The following is a 21,472-nucleotide window of genomic DNA, read 5'->3' as shown; positions in this document are numbered from 1 at the left end:
CTACCAAAAACTCCTGTTGTCCCTGTACATCCACTGGAGATCTACCCTGAGAGATCCTCCAAGGAAATCTACTGGAATAAACGTATTGTTTCAACTGGGAACAGTGAAAAGTATTTCCAATCTTGAGAGATCTTGGTAAACGTAGCCGAAAGGCAACTGGGTTGACCTTCTTAATAATAAGAAACGGTCCAATAAATTTGGGTCCCAGTCTAGACGAGGATTGTCGAAGCCTGATGTTGCGAGTTGACAACCACACCTTATCTCCCACCTTAAAAGTGCAAGGACGTCGGAGCCTGTCAGAAAATTTCTTCTCTCGGAAGGCCGCTTTTCTGAGAGCAAGGTGCACTTTTTTCCAAATTGCTCTGAGATGGGAGGTCGAGTTTAGCGAGGAGACTGGAGAATGATAAAAAAAAGAATTGGCTCTGGGGTGAAAACCAAAAACTGAAAAGAATGGAGACTCTTTGGTGGAGGAATGACAAGAGTTATTGTAAGCAAATTCAGCCAAAGGGAGAAACTCGGACCAATCATTCTGGAGTTTGGCTGAATACAAACGCAAATATTGTTTTAAAGACTGGTTGACTCGTTCGGTTTGCCCGTTAGACTGTGGGTGGTAACCAGATGTTAAAGACAGTTTCATCTTCAATGAGGCACAAAAACATTTCCAGAATTGTGCGATGAATTGTGGACCCCGATCAGAAACAATATCAGTGGGCAACCCATGAAGCCTGAACACATGGCGGAGGAACAAAACTGCCAACCCTTGAGCAGAAGGCAATCGGGGAAGAGCAATAAAATGAGCCATTTTACTAAAACGGTCCACTACCACCCAAATGACTCGGAATCCGGCTGAAAGGGGAAGGTCAACCACAAAATCCATGGAAATATGAGACCATGGCCTGAGAGGAACAGCTAAAGGCATGAGTTGCCCGATAGGCAACGAACGAGAAACCTTATGCTGTGCACAAACCTGGCATGAATGAACGAATTCCTTAACGTCTTTAGAAAGACTAGGCCACCACACTGAGCGAGAGACTAATTCCAATGTCTTAGTGATTCCCGGATGCCCTGAGACTTTGTTGTCATGAAATTCAGTTAAAACAGTGGCTCTCAAAAATTCAGGGACATAAAGACGACCAGCAGGAGTAAATCTAGGAGCTTGGTGTTGAAGCTGGTTTAACTGGGTAAATAAATCCTGTGTGAGGCCTGCCCGGATGACCGAAGACGGAAGTATGGGGGTAACAACAGGATTGCTATTGTGAACCGGAAGAAAGCTACGTGACAGGGCATCAGCTTTTGTATTCTTGGAACCAGGCCTGAACGTGATTATAAACCTGAAACGAGTAAAAAATAATGCCCAACGTGCCTGCCGAGCATTAAGCCGTTTAGCTGATTCAATATATTGCAGGTTCTTATGGTCAGTCAAAACCGAAATAGTATGTTTAGCTCCCTCCAGCCAATGCCTCCACTCCTCGAAAGCCCATTTCACCGCCAGTAACTCTCGATTACCAACGTCATAGTTGGATTCAGCGGAGGAGAATTTCCTGGACATAAAGGCACAAGGATGTAACTCCAGAGACTCCGGATCCTCTTGAGAAAGGACAGCCCCCACTCCAACTTCTGAGGCATCAACCTCCACAACAAAGGGCAATTCTGGATTAGGATGTCTAAGGACTGGAGCCGAGACAAAGGCTTGTTTCAAGGCCTGGAAGGACAATTCAGCTTCATGCGACCAGTTGGTAGGATCCGCTCCTTTTTTTGTCAGAGCTACTATGGGAGCAACCAGGTCAGAAAAAGAATGAATGAACCTCCTATAATAATTCGCAAACCCTAAAAAGCGCTGAATTGCTTTTAAATTAGTGGGTTGCGCCCAATTAAGGATGGCCTGGAGCTTCTTTGGTTCCATGGAAAATCCCTGAGGAGAAATTATGTACCCTAAAAAAGAAACTTCCGTGACGTGAAAATCACACTTTTCCAGCTTGGCATATAAATGATTCTCACGTAACTTTTGAAGAACTAGACGCACCTGAGTAACATGTTGTTCCATCGATTCAGAATAAATCAAGATGTCGTCTAAATAAACGACCACGAATTTCCCTAGGAAGTCACGGAGAACATCATTAATGAGGTCTTGAAAAACTGCCGGAGCATTAGACAGGCCGAACGGCATCACCAGGTATTCGTAGTGACCCGACTGAGTGCTGAAAGCCGTCTTCCACTCATCCCCAGATTTAATTCGGATGAGGTTGTAAGCTCCTCTAAGGTCAATTTTAGAAAAAATCACAGCAGAACGTAACTGATCAAAAAGTACAAAAATTAACGGCAAAGGATAGGTGTTTTTAACGGAGATCTTATTCAGGGCCCTAAAGTCAATGCATGGTCTAAGCGAGCCATCTTTTTTCTCCACAAAGAAAAAACCTGCACTTAAAGGAGATTTTGATGGTCTAATAAATCCCTTCTCTAGGCTTTCCTGAATATAATTATTCATGGCCGTAGTTTCTGGCCCGGACAAGGCATATAATCTCCCCTTAGGCAAAGTGGCACCTGGAACTAACTCAATTGCACAATCATAAGGCCGATGGGGAGGCAGAATGTCCGCATTGCCTTTGGAGAAGACATCGGCAAACTCTTGGTATTACACAGGAATGAGCTCTGGAACGATTGCTGCAACTCTGACTGGATACGAAATACATTCCTTAGCACAAAATGTACCCCAATGGGAAATCTCCCCGGACCGCCAATCAATGGTGGGATTATGAAAGGCAAGCCAAGGGTGACCCAGAACAACAGGAACTGCCGGGCAATGTGTAAGGTAGAATTAAATATCTTCGGAATGTAAGGCTCCTACTGTAAGTACTACTGGAGGTGTACGGTGAGTAATTACCCCATTGGAAAGCGTACCCCCATCTAAGCCGTGCATGGTGATACATCTATCTAATGGTAACTGTGGGATGCCTAAGGCCTTAGCCCAAGTTAAATCCATAAAGTTTCCTGCAGCTCCACTGTCGACAAAAGCCGACACCAAAGAACTGAGGCTGCCAAAGGAAACCTTAACAGGGACTAAAAGGGAGTTGTTCGAGGAGATAAGCTGCAGACCTAAGTGAACCCCCTCACAATTCACCTGGTCAAAGCGTTTCCCGACTTGTTCGGGCAATTACGAGCAAAATGTCCCTTACCACCACAGTATAGACAAAGACCGGAATTTTGTCTTCTGGTTTTTTCCTCAGGAGACAGCCGGGAGAGACCCATCTGCATGGGCTCCTCGACGTCCTCTGGAAGGGAATATACACAAGACCTTACAGATGTTCCTCTTTCAGCCCTCCGCTCTCGGAGACGACGAAGGGCTGGAAGGGAATATACACAAGACCTTACAGATGTTCCTCTTTCAGCCCTCCGCTCTCGGAGACGACGATCAATCTTTATAGCAAGCTCCATGAGTTTATCGAGAGTCTCAGGAGCGGGGTACTGGAGGAGACTGTCTTTAATAAATTCAGATAAACCGAGGCGAAACTGACTGCGCAGGGCCGGGTCATTCCAGCCACAGTCGTTCGACCAACGGCGAAACTCGGTACAATAAACCTCTGCAGGATTTCTACCTTGTTTGAGAGCGCGCAGCTGACTCTCAGCGGACGCCTCTCTATCTGGGTCATCATACAAGAGCCCTAAAGACTTAAAAAAGGCGTCTACAGATAACAACGCAGGATCCTCTGCTCTTAAACCAAATGCCCAGGTCTGAGGATCCCCCTGGAGTAAAGAAATAATAATCCCAACCCGCTGAGATTCATTACCAGAGGATGTAGGTCTTAAACGAAAATAAAGTTTACAGGATTCTTTAAAATTAAAAAATAATTTTCTATCACCGGAAAAACGGTCGGGCAAATGCATCTTTGGTTCAGGGACTACCTTCGGGGAGGCTCGCAAAAGATCTTCCTGCGATCTCACCCGAAGAGAAAGATTCTGAACCATCTAAGTAAGTTCTTGAATCTGGTTGACTAAGAGCTGACCGGGATTTGGCCCTAAACCTGTCGGATTCATGAGGCCGATAAACTCTCACAAAAACAGAAAGAGAAAAAATTAAACCCCGTTTAATTTTAAGTTTTGGTTTGGCCGGTAATAATGTTATGATTCCAGCACTCTGGTCTGAAGAGATTTTATAACAAGGACCTGAGCACTGGAACGTAATGCTGGGAAAGGGAGCGGGAATGGAAAATAGCCCCTGGCGCCCTAACTCCGTTGTCTCGCCCGTGCTGTCAGAAATTCCTTGCGAGACTATGGTTGCTTGAGCCCATGGCAGCCGCGTTTGAAGGGCGGATTACGTCTGCCCAACTCCGATGCCCCCTCAGGTCTTAATGGGAGACAAAGGGAAATCCGAGACAGGGTGATAACAAGGGGCCCTCTAACTCAGCAACAAAGCCAGGGGCTACAAGCTAACTTAAAACTAGAATATGTGCGGAAAAACCGCCAGGGAAAAGGAAAACCAAAATACCCACTTGTCCACTCTCCTACCCGGCACCGCCGAGTTCCGGAGAGGACTTGTGGAAGTGGAACCCTCCGCAAATGCTCCGAAACAGAATACAAAATAAAGCGGGCTGAGCCGCAGCACACGGCAGAGCCGCAACTCACGAACACCACACGAGATTCTCTGGCGACCGTGGCGGACAATAGGGGACCAGAAGACTTCTTGGGATTAGATGACAACTCCAAGATTCAGGAACTCTGAGGACAGGAATGACCGGACACAGCAGGACTGGAACAGACGTTCAGCAAACCTAAGCAGCATGCAGGAAGCTATTACCGGCGTCTGTGTGAAGCACTGAGAAAGTATTTAACAAGGAGTCCTCCAATCAGATGTTCAGAGTCTGATTGCCCTAAATGCTGTGCAGCTGCCCTGCTGCACGCCCAGAAGATCAGTGTGTGTGTACTAAATTGACCCTGCAACGGGGAACGCGGTCCGCCCGTGGCGTCCCCGTTGCTAGGGTCCAGGCGTCAAATCGCGCCCGGCGTCCCTGCGTTGCTAGGGAGCCGGCGGCTACGCGCGCACGGCGTCCCAGCGTTGCTAGGGACCCGGCAGGTAGCACGCTCGGCGTCCCTAGTTGCTAGGCGCCGGGCCGCGAGGACATCGCGGACCCCGGCGCCTAACACTATGAATACCTGGTGATGCCGTTTGGCCTGTCAAATGCTCCTGCAATATTTCAAGACCTCATCAACGATGTTCTCCGTGACTTCCTTGGGAAGTTCGTGGTCGTTTATTTAGACGACATTTTGATATACTCTGAGTCTATGGAACAACATGTTGCCCAGGTGCGTCAGGTTCTTCAAAAATTACGAGAGAATCATTTATACGCTAAGCTTGAGAAGTGTGATTTTCACATCACAGAAGTGTCCTTCTTGGGTTATATTATTTCTCCCCAGGGATTTTTTATGGAACCGAAAAAACTTCAGGCCATCCTTAATTGGGCGCAACCCACTAATTTAAAAGCAATTCAGCGCTTTTTAGGGTTTGCTAATTATTATAGGCGGTTCATTCATACTTTTTCTGACCTGGTCGCTCCTATAGTAGCTTTGACTAAAAAAGGAGCGGATCCTTCCAATTGGTCGCCTGAAGCTGAGTCTGCTTTTCGGGCCTTGAAGCAGGCCTTTGTCTCGGCTCCTGTCCTCAGACACCCTAATCCGCAGCTCCCCTTTATTGTTGAGGTTGATGCCTCAGAGGTTGGAGTGGGGGCTATCCTTTCTCAGGAAGATCCGGAGTCTCAGGAGTTACATCCTTGTGCCTTCATGTCCAGGAAATTCTCCTCCGCAGAATCCAACTATGACGTTGGTAATCGAGAATTACTGGCAGTAAAATTGGCTTTCGAGGAGTGGAGGCATTGGCTGGAGGGAGCTAGGCATACTATAACAGTATTTACTGACCATAAAAATCTGCAATATATTGAGTCAGCTAAACGGCTTAATGCTCGGCAGGCACGTTGGGCATTGTTTTTTACTCGTTTCAGGTTTATTATCACCTTCAGGCCTGGTTCCAAGAATACGAAAGCTGATGCCCTGTCACGTTGCTTTCTTCCGGTTCACAATAGCAATCCTGTTACTACCCCCATAGTTCCATCCTCAGTCATCCGGGCAGGCCTCACACAGGATTTATTTACTCAGTTAAACCAGCTTCAACACCAGGCTCCTAGACTTACTCCTGCTGGTCATCTTTTTGTCCCTGAATTTTTGAGAGGCACTGTTTTAGCTGAGTTTCATGACAACAAGGTCTCTGGTCGTCCAGGTATCACTAAGACCTTGGAGCTGGTCTCTCGCTCGGTATGGTGGCCTAGTCTTTCTAAAGACGTAAAAGAATTTGTCCACTCCTGTCAGGTTTGTGCACAGCATAAGGTCCCTCGTTCGTTGCCGATCGGGCAACTCATACCTTTAGCCGTTCCTCTCAGGCCATGGTCTCATATTTCCATGGATTTCGTGGTGGACCTTCCCCTTTCAGCCGGATGTCGAGTCATTTGGGTGGTAGTGGACCGTTTTAGTAAAATGGCTCATTTCATTGCTCTTCCCCGATTACCCTCTGCTCAAGGGTTGGCAGTTTTGTTCCTCCGCCATGTGTTCAGGCTCCATGGTTTGCCCACTGATATTGTCTCTGATCGGGGTCCGCAATTTATCGCACGATTCTGGAAACGTTTTTGTGCCTCACTGAATATGAAACTGTCTTTAACATCTGGTTACCATCCACAGTCTAACGTGCAAACCGAATGAGTCAACCAGTCATTAAAACAATATTTACGCTTGTATTCGGCCAAACTCCAGAATGATTGGTCTGAATTTTTTCCTTTAGCAGAATTTGCTTATAATAACTCCTGTCATTCCTCCACCAAGGAGTCCCCATTCTTTTCAGTCTTTGGTTTTCATCCTAGAGCCAACTCTTTTTTCCATCATTCTCCAGTCTCCTCCTTGACCTTAACCTCCCATCTCAGAACTATTTGGAGAAGAGTGCACCTTGCCCTGAAAAAGCTGCCTTCCGAGAAAAGAAATTTTCTGATAGGCTCCGACGTCCTTGCACTTTTAAGGTGGGAGATAAGGTGTGGTTGTCAACTCGCAACATCAAGCTCCGACAACCCTCGGCTAGATTGGGACCCAAATTTATTGGACCATTCCTTATCATTAAGAAGGTCAATCCAGTTGCTTTTCGGCTACGCTTGCCAAGATCTCTCAGAATTGGAAATACTTTTCACTGTTCCCTTTTGAAACAGTATTTTTCTTCCAGGAAATTTCCTCGGAGGTCTCCCCAGGGTAGGTCTCCGGTGGATGTGCAGGGACAACAGGAGTTCTTGGTAGAGAAGGTTTTAGATTCAAAAGTTTCCCAGGGCCGGCTTTATTTTTTGATTCACTGGAAAGGCTATGGTCCGGAGGAAAGGTCTTGGGTCCTGGATAAGGATCTACATGCCCCTAAACTCAAGAGATTATTCTTTCAGGAATTTCCTCAGAAACCTGGCTTTAGGGGTTAGTTGACCCCTCCTCAAGGGGGGGGGGGGTACTGTTAGGCGCCGCGGTCCGGGGCTTCCTCCTTGCCCGGCGCCTAGCAACTAGGGACGCCGTGCGCGCTGAGCCGCCGGGTCCCTAGCAATGCTAGGACGCCGTGCACGCTGAGCCGCCGGGTCCCTAGCAACGCTAGGACGCCGGGTGCGCCGAGCCGCCGGGACCTTAGCAACGGGGACGCCACAGGCGGACCGAGTTCCCCGTTGCAGGGTGGATTAATTAAAGTACTTACACATGTTTCTCTGGTCGTGCAGCAAGGCAGCTGCACGACATTTATTGTAATTAGGCTCTGTACTCTGATTGGAGGGTTCCCTGTTAAATGCATCCTCAGTGCCTCACACAGACGCCGGTGATAGCTTCCTGCATGCTGCTCATGTTTGGTGAACGTCTGTTCCTGGTTAGCTGTGTCCGGTCCCTCCAGTTCTCTGAGTTCCTGAATCTTGGAGTTAGTCACCTGGTCCCAAGGAGTTCTTCTGGTCCTAAGTTACCTGTGGCAGTCGATTGAGGTTCTCTCTTGGTTTCGTGAGTTGCGGCCCTGCCGCATGTTGTGGCCTAGGCCACTTTAGTGTTATTTCATTGTACTGGTGCATTTGCAGATTCCAAAATCCTTTCCTTGTATTGTCAGCTCTTCCGGGCACAGTTTCCTTAACTGAGGTCTGGAGGAGGAACATAGAGGGAGGAGCCAGTGCACACCAGTAACTAGGTCGACAGGGTTTCTAGGTAGACATGTTCTATGTCGACAGGTCAAAAGGTCGACATGAGTTTTTCATTTTTTCTTTTCTTGAACCTTTTCATACTTTACGATCCACGTGGACTACAATTGGGAACGGTAACCTGTGCCGAGCGCAGCGGTAGCTGAGCAAGACACCTTGCCCTTCGCGAGCCATGCGAGGGGACACGGTACACTAATTGGGGTCCCCGGTTACTGTACGAGGAAAACGACACAAACACCCCATTAAAAAACTCATGTCGACTTTTTGACCTGTCGACCTAAAGACCCTGTCAACCTAGACACCCTGTCGACCTAGTTACTGTCGACCTAGACACTGTTGACCTAGTTACTATCTACCTAACATACCACACCTGTAGGTAGGTACCCCCTTAGGATCCATTCTCATAAATCCTGAGCTTTCAATAGCAATTTGGCAATTATAAAGCACACCCGTGGCACATTTCTTGCGATTTCCATTGTTAGACTGACCAGCATTAAACAGAAAAGGCCCCCCTGGGGAAAGAATCCCCCACGAACACCTTGGTAATGGTATTGGAGGAACTGCATTTGATACATTATTTGTAATACAAACTTGCAGCGCTGTCCCTAGGGGGAACTGCAGCATTACAGATGACCTAGTGGCTGCATTATAAGGAGCTTGCAATGGGAGGAAGCCTGGGAGGGCTCACAGGGATGGGAGGGCATATTACTGGATAAACTTGCAGAAGAATACACCGAGGGGAGGGATGCAAATAATAAATAGGAACTGGATTTATTAGGCAGAAGAGGATGAGACAGGAGCGAGGCGAGGATGACAACAGCTGTAAGGGAGGAGAAATATTAGGAAGGGAGGGGACCGAGCAAGGAAGGGAGGGAGCAGGGGAATACTGGACAGGAGCTGCTGGAAAGAACAAGAAACATTTGCGAGGGAACTGTACAATTATCACCGGCGTGGGAGAACAGTGCTTATTGCAGGGGGTCCAGCAGTGACTTACCCCCACCCCACCAGCACCGCCTGGGTACAGCAGGTAAGTACTCCGTTCTGTTGTGGGGAGCGGTAGCTTATTGCAACAGCAAAATACCAAACACATGTATCATCTCAGTCAGTAGCTCCTCTGTATGATTTCTTGTACAGAAGTCTGTAATAGCTCTGCACTGTGGGCTGGCCGCAGCTGCTGCAGAACCTCTAGCAGCGTGTGAAGAAGGCAGTGATTGACATCTCTGTTCCCACCTTGACGTTTTGTTTTAGGAGCTAGAGTATCAGGGAAGTGTATATAATATATTGATTAGGTGCCCCACTCTGTAATGATGAGTCTGACGCTCAGGGTTTGGAGGGTCCTGATCTGTATACATCAGATTTCTATATTTGCTATCATTGCTTTCAGTAGAGAGGGGCTGGGGGGCATCCCTCTGTCTTCCTGCTAGGCATGTGCATTCCTCGTTTTTATCTGGATTAAGTTTCAGTCTGTACATATAAAGGTGCAGCTCTGGAAACATGTGGCTGACATGCTTTCCCAGTCTATAATTGTGTATACACCCTGTGCCAGTACACACTTACTAGCAAGGAGTGCTTCAGATCAGGGGTCTGGCTGCTGGGTGGTTGGGTCCTTCAGCTGAGATTGTATGTGGTCCTGGTAGAGCTTTTGGCTGGTGAGAACCTAAATGCATCAGTGGGTTGTTTGTTTGTTTGTGTTTTGTGGGAGGAAGAAATAACATCAGATCTTGCTAGTACTTTGGACATTTTACCTTTGGTATACAAGAAACTGTTTGGACCACAGCATTGTCACATGTGGCTGGTTTTACTCTTTAGCTGTTGGCAACTTGGTGGCACCATTCTCACTGGTATCTGGTTTAGCAGGGTGAGGTAATAAGCAGTGGGCACTTCAAAGCTACACTAGAATTGTGCGATGATGGTCTCTATGTACTATTTGATTTTATTCCACATTTGATGAACCATCTTCAGTCACCATCACATGTAGATAAGGATTGATGTTTTTTTTTGCGCCCACATGCTCAACACATTGTTGCCGTATAGGTTTAGAAGAGTTTATTTGGGTGTCCATATTGCATTGTGTTTACTTAGGATGCATGGTTGTTGTAACTGTATTACAGAGATGATCGGCTGTATGGAGCATCTCCTGGGTCTCTGGTTAGGAAGCATCACCTTAGCAAAATGTGGCATTATTATTATTATTATTATTATTATTATTATTATCATCATCCTTTATTTATATGGCGCCACAAGGGATCCGCAGCACCCATTACACAGTACATAATCAAATGATCAAACAAGAAAACAGCACTTACAGGTCAAGACAATATAGGACAGGTATAGAAAACCCAGGGTTAGGTGCCATCAAAAGCAGTAGGTGGTAGTACAGATTTAATGGCAATTCTATGGATTTCACCTGCGCACAGTGATATCCGTTCACTAGTAACCAGTGACTTCCGTGAGACAAGAGGCACAAAGTGCTTCTTATATTCTGTCCTATTGGACAAAAAACTGAAAAGTGCTCATTTAAATCTTGTGTCATTTCATCTTAACATTTAGAAATCTCCCTCCAAAATCTTGGGCTTTCAAGAACATTTTATCAAATATAAGACACTTGACCATTTTTCTTTAACATTACAAAACTGTTTCAATGTCCGGGATGATACAGTTATACCCATTTTCCACCAAAATCCCGGATCTGACCTCATTCACACCGCAACCTTTTCTAGATTGAGAAAAAATACCATAATGGTAGGTGAGCTCTATTTGGGGTATTTTACTATCTGTTCTCTGGGGATGTTTATAGTTACTGTATAGTGCTCTGTTGACGGCCCTGGGCTGAAAATGGATATCTGCGTAGGAGAAATAATATAAAAATAGAATTATTCTCTTTAATTACGCAGCATTGTACAATCAGGAATTTGTAGTCGCTCATATAGAACTCTGCCCCACATAAAAAATTATATTATTATACATAATCCACATTGTTTTAGGTAAACACTGTATATTCCGCTTTAGTATCCTTTAGTGTTTCCTGGCAGGAATAAAAGAGTTTTATAAAAAAAAGCCTCTGACAGATAAGAAGCTTAACTGGTCTGCACTGACTGACAGTGATGTGCTGCAGCCCTGGCGTTAGGTGACAGTGTGTATTTAGTGACGGTGGGAGACTGCTAGTCTGTAACAATGACACATGACTTGCAGTATTACTTGTTTACTTGTTGTCATATTCATATTTTTGTGTAACTGTAGTCTCCACTTGTGTGCTACATCTATATTCATTAGAATACAGCATATCCATTTCTCTGACGTCCTAAGTGGATGCTGGGACTCCGTAAGGACCATGGGGAATAGCGGCTCCGCAGGAGACTGGGCACAACTAAAGAAAGCTTTAGGACTACCTGGTGTGCACTGGCTCCTCCCTCTATGACCCTCCTCCAGACCTCAGTTAGAATCTTGTGCCCGGCTGAGCTGGATGCACACTAGAGGCTCTCCTGAGCTCCTAGAAAAGAAAGTATATTTTAGGTTTTTTATTTTCAGTGAGATCTGCTGGCAACAGACTCACTGCAGCGAGGGACTAAGGGGAGAAGAAGCGAACCTACCTGCTTGCAGCTAGCTTGGGCTTCTTAGGCTACTGGACACCATTAGCTCCAGAGGGATCGAACACAGGGCCCGACCTCGATCGTCCGGTCCCGGAGCCGCGCCGCCGTCCCCCTTACAGAGCCAGAAGCAAGAAGATGGTCCTGAAAATCGGCGGCAGAAGACTTCGGTCTTCAACAAGGTAGCGCACAGCACTGCAGCTGTGCGCCATTGCTCCTCATGCACACCTCACACTCTGCGCCCTGAGCAGCAATATTAACACCTTGGCTGGCAAAAAAAATCACAATATATAGTCCTAGAGGCTATATATGTGAAAAATACCCCTGCCAGAGATCCATAAAAAAGCGGGAGAAAGTCCGCCGAAAAAGGGGCGGAGCTATCTCCCTCAGCACACTGGCGCCATTTTTCCCTCACAGCTCCGCTGGAAGGATCGCTCCCAGGCTCTCCCCTGCAGTTTTCAAGACTACAAAGGGTAAAAAAGAGAGGGGGGGGGCACTAAATTTAGGCGCAGCAGTATATACATAAGCAGCTATAAGGGAAAATCACTCAGTTATAGTGTTCATCCCTGTGTTATATAGCGCTCTAGTGTGTGCTGGCATACTCTCTCTCTGTCTCCCCAAAGGGCTTTGTGGGGTCCTGTCCTCTGTCAGAGCATTCCCTGTGTGTGTGCGGTGTGTCGGTACGGCTGTGTCGACATGTTTGATGAGGAGGCTTATGTGGAGGCGGAGCAGATGCCGATAAATGTGATGTCACCCCCTGCGGGGCCGACACCTGAGTGGATGGACTTGTGGAAGGAATTACGTGAAAGTGTCAACTCCTTACATAAAAGGTTTGACGACATACCAAATATGGGACAGCCGGCTTCTCAGCCTGTGCCTGCCCAGGCGTCTCAAAAGCCATCAGGGGCTCTAAAACGCCCGCTACCTCAGATGGCAGACACAGATGTCGACACGGATACTGACTCCAGTGTCGACGATGATGAGACTAATGTAACTTCCAATAGGGCCACACGTTACATGATTGAGGCAATGAAAAATGTGTTGCACATTTCTGATGTTACCCCAGGAACCACAAAAAAGGGTATTATGTTTGGAGAGAAAAAACTACCAGTAGTTTTTCCCCCATCTGAGGAATTAAATGAAGTGTGTAAAGAAGCGTGGGCTTCCCCTGATAAGAAACTGGTAATTTCTAAAAGGTTACTAATGGCGTACCCTTTCCCGCCAGAGGATAGGTCACGTTGGGAAACATCCCCTAGGGTGGATAAAGCGCTCACACGCTTGTCAAAGAAGGTGGCACTACCGTCTCCGGATACGGCCGCCCTAAAGGAGCCTGCTGATAGGAAGCAGGAGACTATCCTGAAGTCTGTATATACACACACACACAGGTATTATACTGAGACCAGCTATTGCTTCAGCATGGATGTGCAGTGCTGCAGCTGCGTGGTCAGATTCCCTGACGGAAAATATTGATACCCTAGACAGGGACACTATATTGCTAACCGTAGAGCATATTAAAGACGCAGTCTTATACATGAGAGATGCACAGAGGGATATTTGCCGGCTGGCATCTAAAATAAGTGCAATGTCCATTTCTGCCAGGAGAGGGTTATGGACTCGGCAGTGGACAGGTGATGCAGATTCTAAAAGGCACATGGAAGTTTTGCCTTATAAGGGTGAGGAGTTGTTCGGGGATGGTCTCTCGGACCTCGTTTCCACAGCAACAGCTGGGAAGTCAGCATTTTTACCCCATGTTCCCTCACAGCCAAAGAAAGCACCGTATTATCAGGTACAGTCCTTTCGGCCCCATAAGGGCAAGCGGGTTAAAGGCGTGTCCTTTCTGCCCAGAGGCAGAGGTAGAGGGAAAAAGCTGCAGCATACAGCCAGTTCCCAGGAGCAAAAGTCCTCCCCCGCTTCCTCCAAGTCCGCCGCATGACGCTGGGGCTCCACAGGCGGAGCCAGGTACGGTGGGGGCCCGTCTCAAAAACTTCAGCAATCAGTGGGCTCGCTCACGGGTGGATCCCTGGATCCTTCAAGTAGTATCTCAGGGGTACAAGCTGGAATTCGAGACGTCTCCCCCCCGCCGTTTCCTCAAATCTGCCTTGCCTACAACTCCCTCAGGCAGTGAGGCAGTGTTAGAGGCAATAAACAAGCTGTATTCCCAGCAGGTGATAGTCAAGGTGCCCCTCCTTCAACAAGGACGGGGTTACTATTCCACAATGTTTATGGTACCGAAACCGGACGGTTCGGTGAGACCCATTTTAAATTTGAAATCCTTGAACACATATATAAAAAAATTCAAGTTCAAGATGGAATCGCTCAGGGCGGTTATTGCAAGCCTGGACGAGGGGGATTACATGGTATCACTGGACATCAAGGATGCTTACCTGCATGTCCCCATTTACCATCCTCATCAGGAGTACCTCAGATTTGTGGTACAGGATTGTCATTACCAATTCCAGACGTTGCCGTTTGGTCTGTCCACGGCACCGAGGGTATTTACCAAGGTAATGGCCGAAATGATGATACTCCTTCGAAAAAAGGGAGTCTTAATTATCCCGTACTTGGACGATCTCCTGATAAAGGCGAGGTCCAGGGAGCAGTTGTTGGGCGGGGTAGCACTATCTCGGGAGGTGCTACAACAGCACGGTTGGATTCTAAATATTCCAAAGTCACAGCTGGTCCCTACGACACGTCTACTGTTCCTGGGGATGGTTCTGGACACAGAACAGAAAAAAGTGTTTCTCCCGGAGGAGAAGGCCAAGGAGCTGTCATCTCTAGTCAGAGGCCTCCTAAAACCAAAACAGGTGTCGGTGCATCACTGCACGCGAGTCCTGGTAAAAATGGTAGCTTCCTACGAAGCAATTCCATTCGGCAGGTTCCATGCAAGGACTTTTCAGTGGGACCTGTTGGACAAGTGGTCCGGATCGCATCTTCGGATGCATCGGCTGATAACCCTGTCTCCAAGGACCAGGGTGTCTCTGCTGTGGTGGCTTCAAAGTGCTCATCTTCAAGAGGGCCGCAGATTCGGCATACAGGACTGGGTCCTGGTGACCACGGATGCCAGCCTTCGAGGCTGGGGGGCAGTCACACAGGGAAGAAACTTCCAAGGACTATGGTCAAGTCAGGAGACTTCCCTACACATAAATATTCTGGAACGGAGGGCCATTTACAATGCCCTAAGTCAGGCAAAACCCCTGTTTCAAAACCAGCCGGTACTGATCCAGTCAGACAACATCACGGCAGTCGCCCATGTAAACCGACAGGGCGGCACAAGAAGCAGGACGGCGATGGCAGAAGCCACAAGGATTCTCCGATGGGCGGAAAATCACGTGTTAGCACTGTCAGCGGTGTTCATTCCGGGAGTGGACAACTGGGAAGCAGACTTCCTCAGCAGGCACGACCTCCACCCGGGAGAGTGGGGACTTCATCCAGAAGTCATCCAAATGATTGTAAACCGTTGGGAAAGGCCACAGGTGGGCATGATGGCGTCCCGCCTAAACAAAAAGCTAGAAAGATATTGCGCCAGGTCGAGAGACCCTCAGGCAATAGCTGTGGACGCTCTAGTGACACCGTGGGTGTACCGGTCGGTTTATGTGTTCCCTCCTCTTCCTCTCATACCCAAGGTACTGAGGATAATAAGGAGAAGAGGAGTAAGAACTATACTCATTGTTCCGAATTGGCCAAGAAGAGCTTGGTACCCGGAACTTCAAGAGATGATCTCAGAGGACCCATGGCCTCTGCCGCTCAGATAGGACCTGCTGCTGCAGGGGCCCTGTCTGTTCCAAGACTTACCGCGGCTGCGTTTGACGGCATGGCGGTTGAACGCCGGATCCTGAAGGAAAAGGGCATTCCGGAGGAAGTCATTCCTACGCTGATTAAAGCTAGGAAAGAAGTGACCGCAAACCATTATCACCGCATTTGGCGAAAATATGTTGCGTGGTGTGAGGCCAGGAAGGCCCCAACGGAGGAATTTCAGCTGGGCCGTTTTCTGCACTTCCTACAGTCAGGGGTGACTATGGGCCTAAAATTGGGTTCCATTAAGGTACAGATTTCGGCTCTATCGATTTTCTTCCAGAGAGAACTGGCTTCACTACCTGAAGTTCAGACTTTTGTTAAGGGAGTGCTGCATATTCAGCCCCCTTTTGTGCCTCCAGTGGCACCTTGGGATCTCAACGTGGTGTTGGATTTCCTAAAGTCACATTGGTTTGAGCCACTTAAAACCGTGGAATTAAAATATCTCACGTGGAAAGTGGTCATGCTGTTGGCCTTGGCTTCGGCCAGACGTGTGTCAGAATTTGGCGGCTTTGTCATGTAAAAGCCCTTATCGATTTTCCATATGGATAGGGCAGAATTGAGGACTCGTCCCCAGTTTATCCCTAAGGTGGTATCAGCCTTTCATTTGAACCAACCTATCGTGGTGCCTGCGGCTACTAAAGACTTGTAGGCTTCCAAGTTGTTGGACGTAGTCAGGGCCCTGAGAATTTATGTTTCCAGGACAGCTAGTGTCAGGAAAACTGACTCGTTGTTTATCCTGTATGCACCCAACAAGCTGGGTGCTCCTGCTTCAAAGCAGACTATTGCTCGCTGGATCTGTAGTACGATTCAGCTTGCACATTCTGCGGCTGGACTGCCGCATCCTAAATCAGTGAAAGCCCATTCCACAAGGAAGATGGGCTCTTCTTGGGCGGCTGCCCGAGGGGTCTCGGCTCTACAACTTTGCCGAGCAGCTACTTGGTCGGGGTCAAACACATTTGCTAAATTCTACAAGTTTGACACCCTGGCTGAGGAGGACCTAGAGTTTGCCCATTCGGTGCTGCAGAGTCATCCGCACTCTCCCGCCCGTTTGGGAGCTTTGGTATAATCCCCATGGTCCTTACGGAGTCCCAGCATCCACTTAGGACGTCAGAGAAAATAAGATTTTACTCACCGGTAAATCTATTTCTCGTAGTCCGTAGTGGATGCTGGGCGCCCATCCCAAGTGCGGATTGTCTGCAATACTTGTATATAGTTATTGTTTAACTAAAGGGTTATTGTTGAGCCATCTGTTGAGAGGCTCAGTTATTGTTCATACTGTTAACTGGGCATAGTATCACGAGTTATACGGTGTGATTGGTGTGGCTGGTATGAGTCTTACCCGGGATTCAAAATCCTTCCTTATTGTGTCAGCTCTTCCGGGCACAGTATCCTAACTGAGGTCTGGAGGAGGGTCATAGAGGGAGGAGCCAGTGCACACCAGGTAGTCCTAAAGCTTTCTTTAGTTGTGCCCAGTCTCCTGCGGAGCCGCTATTCCCCATGGTCCTTACGGAGTCCCAGCATCCACTACGGACTACGAGAAATAGATTTACCGGTGAGTAAAATCTTATTTTATTAAGTACAAGTGACGTTATGGAGGCATGAGGCATCATTTGCCTTATGCCACTATACTCTATCTAGTAGCTAGTGAATTAGTAGGTGCAGTAACAGGTCTAAGTGTTGAGTATAAAGAGAAAATTAACAGTAATTTAAACTAAAAAAAAATTCTACTTTTTACAAGTATTCTTTACATATCTCTCTCTATATGTTTATCCAGAACACCTTTACGTTCTATAATTGTTTCCCATCAGCCCACTTAAACTTTTTATTTTATACACAATACCTTTTATTAAATAAAATATTACATTAAATCCTTATCACTTATTAAATAAAATGATATCAAATTCTTTAATCATACATAAAGTTTTATATAGCCTTGTAAATCCAGATACCAATGAAATACCCGAGCGTACAAGCAGTTGACATAGAAGTCTGCCACCATTCTTTCATGTGGATTGATGGTAAATGTGCTATGTAGATGATAAGTGTCAGGATTTGTCTAAATCCATTTTTTAATTCCCAGTGTGACATTCCTTATAAGGGTTCACTTTAAAACATTTCAATTGCTGCCCTGGGGTCACTCGGCTGCTTGGGTTTGGGGTGTCCTGCGCCCCAGACTTGTGCCCCCCAGTATGTTAGGGACCCGCCCGATTAATGAGGTCACCTGGACGTGGTGGGCAAGCCGTTATTTAAGGCCATGACTATGGCCCTCATTCCGAGTTGTTCGCTCGCTAGCTACTTTTAGCAGCATTGCAGACGCTAAGCCGCCGCCCTCTGGGAGTGTATCTTAGCTTAGCAGAATTGCGAACGAAAGATTCGCAAAATAGCGAAGAGAAAATTCTTAGCAGTTTCTGAGTAGCTCGAGACTTACTCCTCCAGTGCGATCAGTTCAGTGCTTGTCGTTCCGAAGAGAAAATTCTTAGCAGTTTCTGAGTAGCTCGAGACTTACTCCTCCAGTGCGATCAGTTCAGTGCTTGTCGTTGCTGGTTTGACGTCACAAACACACCCAGCGTTCGCCCAGCCACTCCTCCGTTTCTCCAGCCACTCCCGCGTTTTTCCCTGAAACGCCAGCGTTTTTTCACACACTCCCATAAAAAGGCCAGTTTCCGCCCAGAAACACCCACTTCCTGTCAATCACACTACGATCAGCAGAACGATGAAAAAACCTTGTAATGCCGTGAGTAAAATACCAAACTTCTTAGCAAATTTACTTGGCGCAGCCGCAGTGCGAACATTGCGCATGCGCAGTTTGCAACTAATCGCTCCGAAGCAAAGAAAAATAACGAGCGAACAACTCGGAATGAGGGCCTATCTGTAGAACCTCGCTCAATATGCAAAATTTTATTGCAGTGATTATTATTAATCAATGTGTAGTGTTTGAATTGTGTACTTTGTATGTAGTAATGAAAGGTGTCCGTAGGGTCGCACCTCTCTTTACCAGTGTGCTCCCCGGAATCCCTCCCCTGAACAAATATTAGTAAGAATGGAGTCTTATCAGTTCACTGGGAAAAAGACGCATGTTTGCAGAGAGGGGTGGGGTGTGTGCCACACCCTAAAGTGATGGGGGCACAGTTCCACCATAATGTGGCATCCCCTTTCTGTGGATTGATGGCGTACAATCAGTGTTCAGAATCCCAAACCTTAAATGGTGGGAGGTACGCACTAGGAGCCAGTAACTCAAATGAGGCTTAATATTCATGAGAATGCTGCCTGCCGCTTAACTACTGTAGGAGGTTTTTATGTCTCATGTCCCTTGCTACTTTTTCCAAGGCTCTTGCACTTTAACTCTAAAGTGTTAACAAAACCAGGCAATCCCTTCCCTCGAACATGCAACATGTAAGTACCCGTAGATAACGCAGTAGCGAAGGAGTTACATTACATGCGTGGCCTAACCGAAAGTATTTTGGAAACAGTTACGTCATGTAAGTCTTGGCAGTGTTTACAGCCAGATGTTATTAGACTGTTGATCTGAGTTACCCATCTCTTCAGTCAATGAGAATAAACAAAATATCTGTGGCCTCCAGTCACCAGAGAACTATATTCTACCAGAAGTGTTTTTTTTCATGTTTGCTTTATACTTTTAGAATAGTATAGTTTGGTTTATAAGCCTGTGACCATTGTGCATCAACACCAAAGTGTTTAATCTGTGATAAAAATCTGTGACACAAGCAAATATACACAGATTCCAGTAGAGAGAGAGGGGGGGACTCGTGTACCCGGTTTGTAATTTCTCGTATGGTGGTCCAACCACCTTAATATAAAGAGCAAATAAAAAATCAAAGTTTATAAATAGCTGACAACAATCTCCACAGTGTGTGGAAATAAATACAGGAAATGCATAAAATAAATAAATACATTCAAAGTGTAAAACAAAAACAAACAAATAATAGTGCCGGTCTTTCCAACATTTACTCCACAACACAACAATAACATGTCAGCTACATGACAGTGACACAAATAATTGCTGCCCAAAACGTCTAAAGCTTCAACACTTGCCAGCCTCCCAATGTCCCTACCTACCTCCCTTTACTCCCACCATAGCATTTCTGCAAGCACATGCTTTTCCCATGCAGTCACAGCATAGATTCCTAGTAAAATAACATTTCTCTGTATAATGCAGATAAAGTAGATATAATTACTCCCCCATGCTTCCAAAAGAAAGTCCCTATGTCCTAAAATAGAATCCAAAATTCCCCAGAGCAGATTCTTAGTGAAACTGGCACATTCTAAATGGCTGTAAAGATAGAACATCTCCTTATTATGAAGAGGTTTAAATGTTTTAGTCCACCAGTAAAGGAACTTGTATCCTAACCATTCTCTCTGTAGCTTAAGTGGTCAGCAGTGATTCTGGAATGGCAGCTGCATTTGTAGGATTAAAAGCGGATTTATTTTACCCATTATTCGTGATGTTTGTACTGACAGGTTCGTTCTAACCTCAGCAGTTCTCAGTAATGACCAGGAGAACTGAGCTCTTTGTGTTCATCTGAATCACAAGAACCATTCACTGTTGGTGATAAGAGATTGGTGCTAGCACTGAGGACGGTTACTCTGTCATGAAGACAAATGTAACACAGATTTGCAAACAGTCTAGTTATTTAAAATATGGAATGTATGGGAAGTAAACATCAGTTGCAATCCGGAGAAAGGTGTTTCAGTCCCCCTCTCTCTACTGGAATCTGTGTATATTTGCTTTTGTAGGCTACTATATGTCAGACCTGCCTCACACCTTTCATTGAGCAAAGTTTGAAATTTTTACGGGATGCGGTCAAGATCCCGCCGGACGGGATCACGGCGGTCGGAATCCCGACACCGGGATGCTGACCTCTCGTACTGATCCCATTTTTACATGTGTTGCAAAGAATGAGCTTCATTTCAAGGCCTGTTTTATTATACAACATACTTCTTGATGGATCCATTGCTGCCATAAATACCAATATAAAACCAAATGCCATCAATCTCTTAAGGGGCCTACACACTGGGCGATGTTTTCGACCATCGATATTATCGGCCAACGATATTATTGATGGTCGTTTTTTACTACACACTGGACGATATAGATGGTCAATTTGGATGATATTAGAGTACATACATCTATATCGTCCAAATTGACTGGCATGTATCAACGATGATCGATCAACGATGAATGATTGCGGGCGCGCACATCGTTCATCGCTGATGCATCCACACTGAAAGATATGAACGACTTATCGTTCATTTATGAACTATATTGTTCATATCTTTCAAGATATCGCCCGGTGTGTAGGCCCTGTCTCCAGTGTCCCGTGATGGTGCATCCATTGAAAAAGGTCTGTACCCTTAATAATAATAATAATAATAATAATAAAAACAGGGTATAATTTAGCAATGTGGTTTTTTTTTTTAATTTATGTTTAATAGCATGTGAAAATACATATAAATTACATTGTGTAATATATATGCATTTATATGTGCTGCAACTGTGTGTTTTCCGTTGTTGAATATGCATCTGTGACATAACAGGAACTTGTTACCTTGTTCTAACAAAGTGGAATTAAGGGGGGTACAGACGTAGCGATTTTTACTTAATTTCTAAGCAGAGAAATTAAGCACACATCGCTCCGTGTGTAGGGTGCCGGCGACAGCGATGCGCAGTCCCGCGCGTCTCTATCGCTGGCTCTAGATTTGGCATGCATGCATGCCAAATCTAGTAGAGCGCTCACTTCACCGCTGGGTGAAGTTAGTGCCCCCCCTACCTCGCTGAGCGGGGGGAGAGATGTGTGCTGAGCGGTCTGTGACAGATCGCTCAGCACACATTTCTCC

At 46.4% G+C, this 21,472-nt stretch overlaps 1 protein-coding gene across 2 annotated transcripts in view; it reads left to right on the top strand.

Moving 5' to 3' along the window:
• The first annotated feature begins 9,072 nt into the window (after positions 1 to 9,072).
• Positions 9,073 to 21,472, top strand: part of SYNE2 (spectrin repeat containing nuclear envelope protein 2) — a 447,442-nt gene continuing 435,042 nt past the window's right edge. For both annotated transcript variants that reach the window (XM_063947243.1, XM_063947242.1), the window contains exon 1: positions 9,073 to 9,261. The gene's annotated coding sequence lies outside the window, so the exon portion shown is untranslated. The remainder of the gene's footprint in view (positions 9,262 to 21,472) is intronic.

This window comes from Pseudophryne corroboree, chromosome 12 (assembly GCF_028390025.1).
Source record: "Pseudophryne corroboree isolate aPseCor3 chromosome 12, aPseCor3.hap2, whole genome shotgun sequence".
NCBI lineage: Eukaryota > Metazoa > Chordata > Amphibia > Anura > Myobatrachidae > Pseudophryne > Pseudophryne corroboree.
This window is presented reverse-complemented; position numbering and strand designations above follow the sequence as displayed.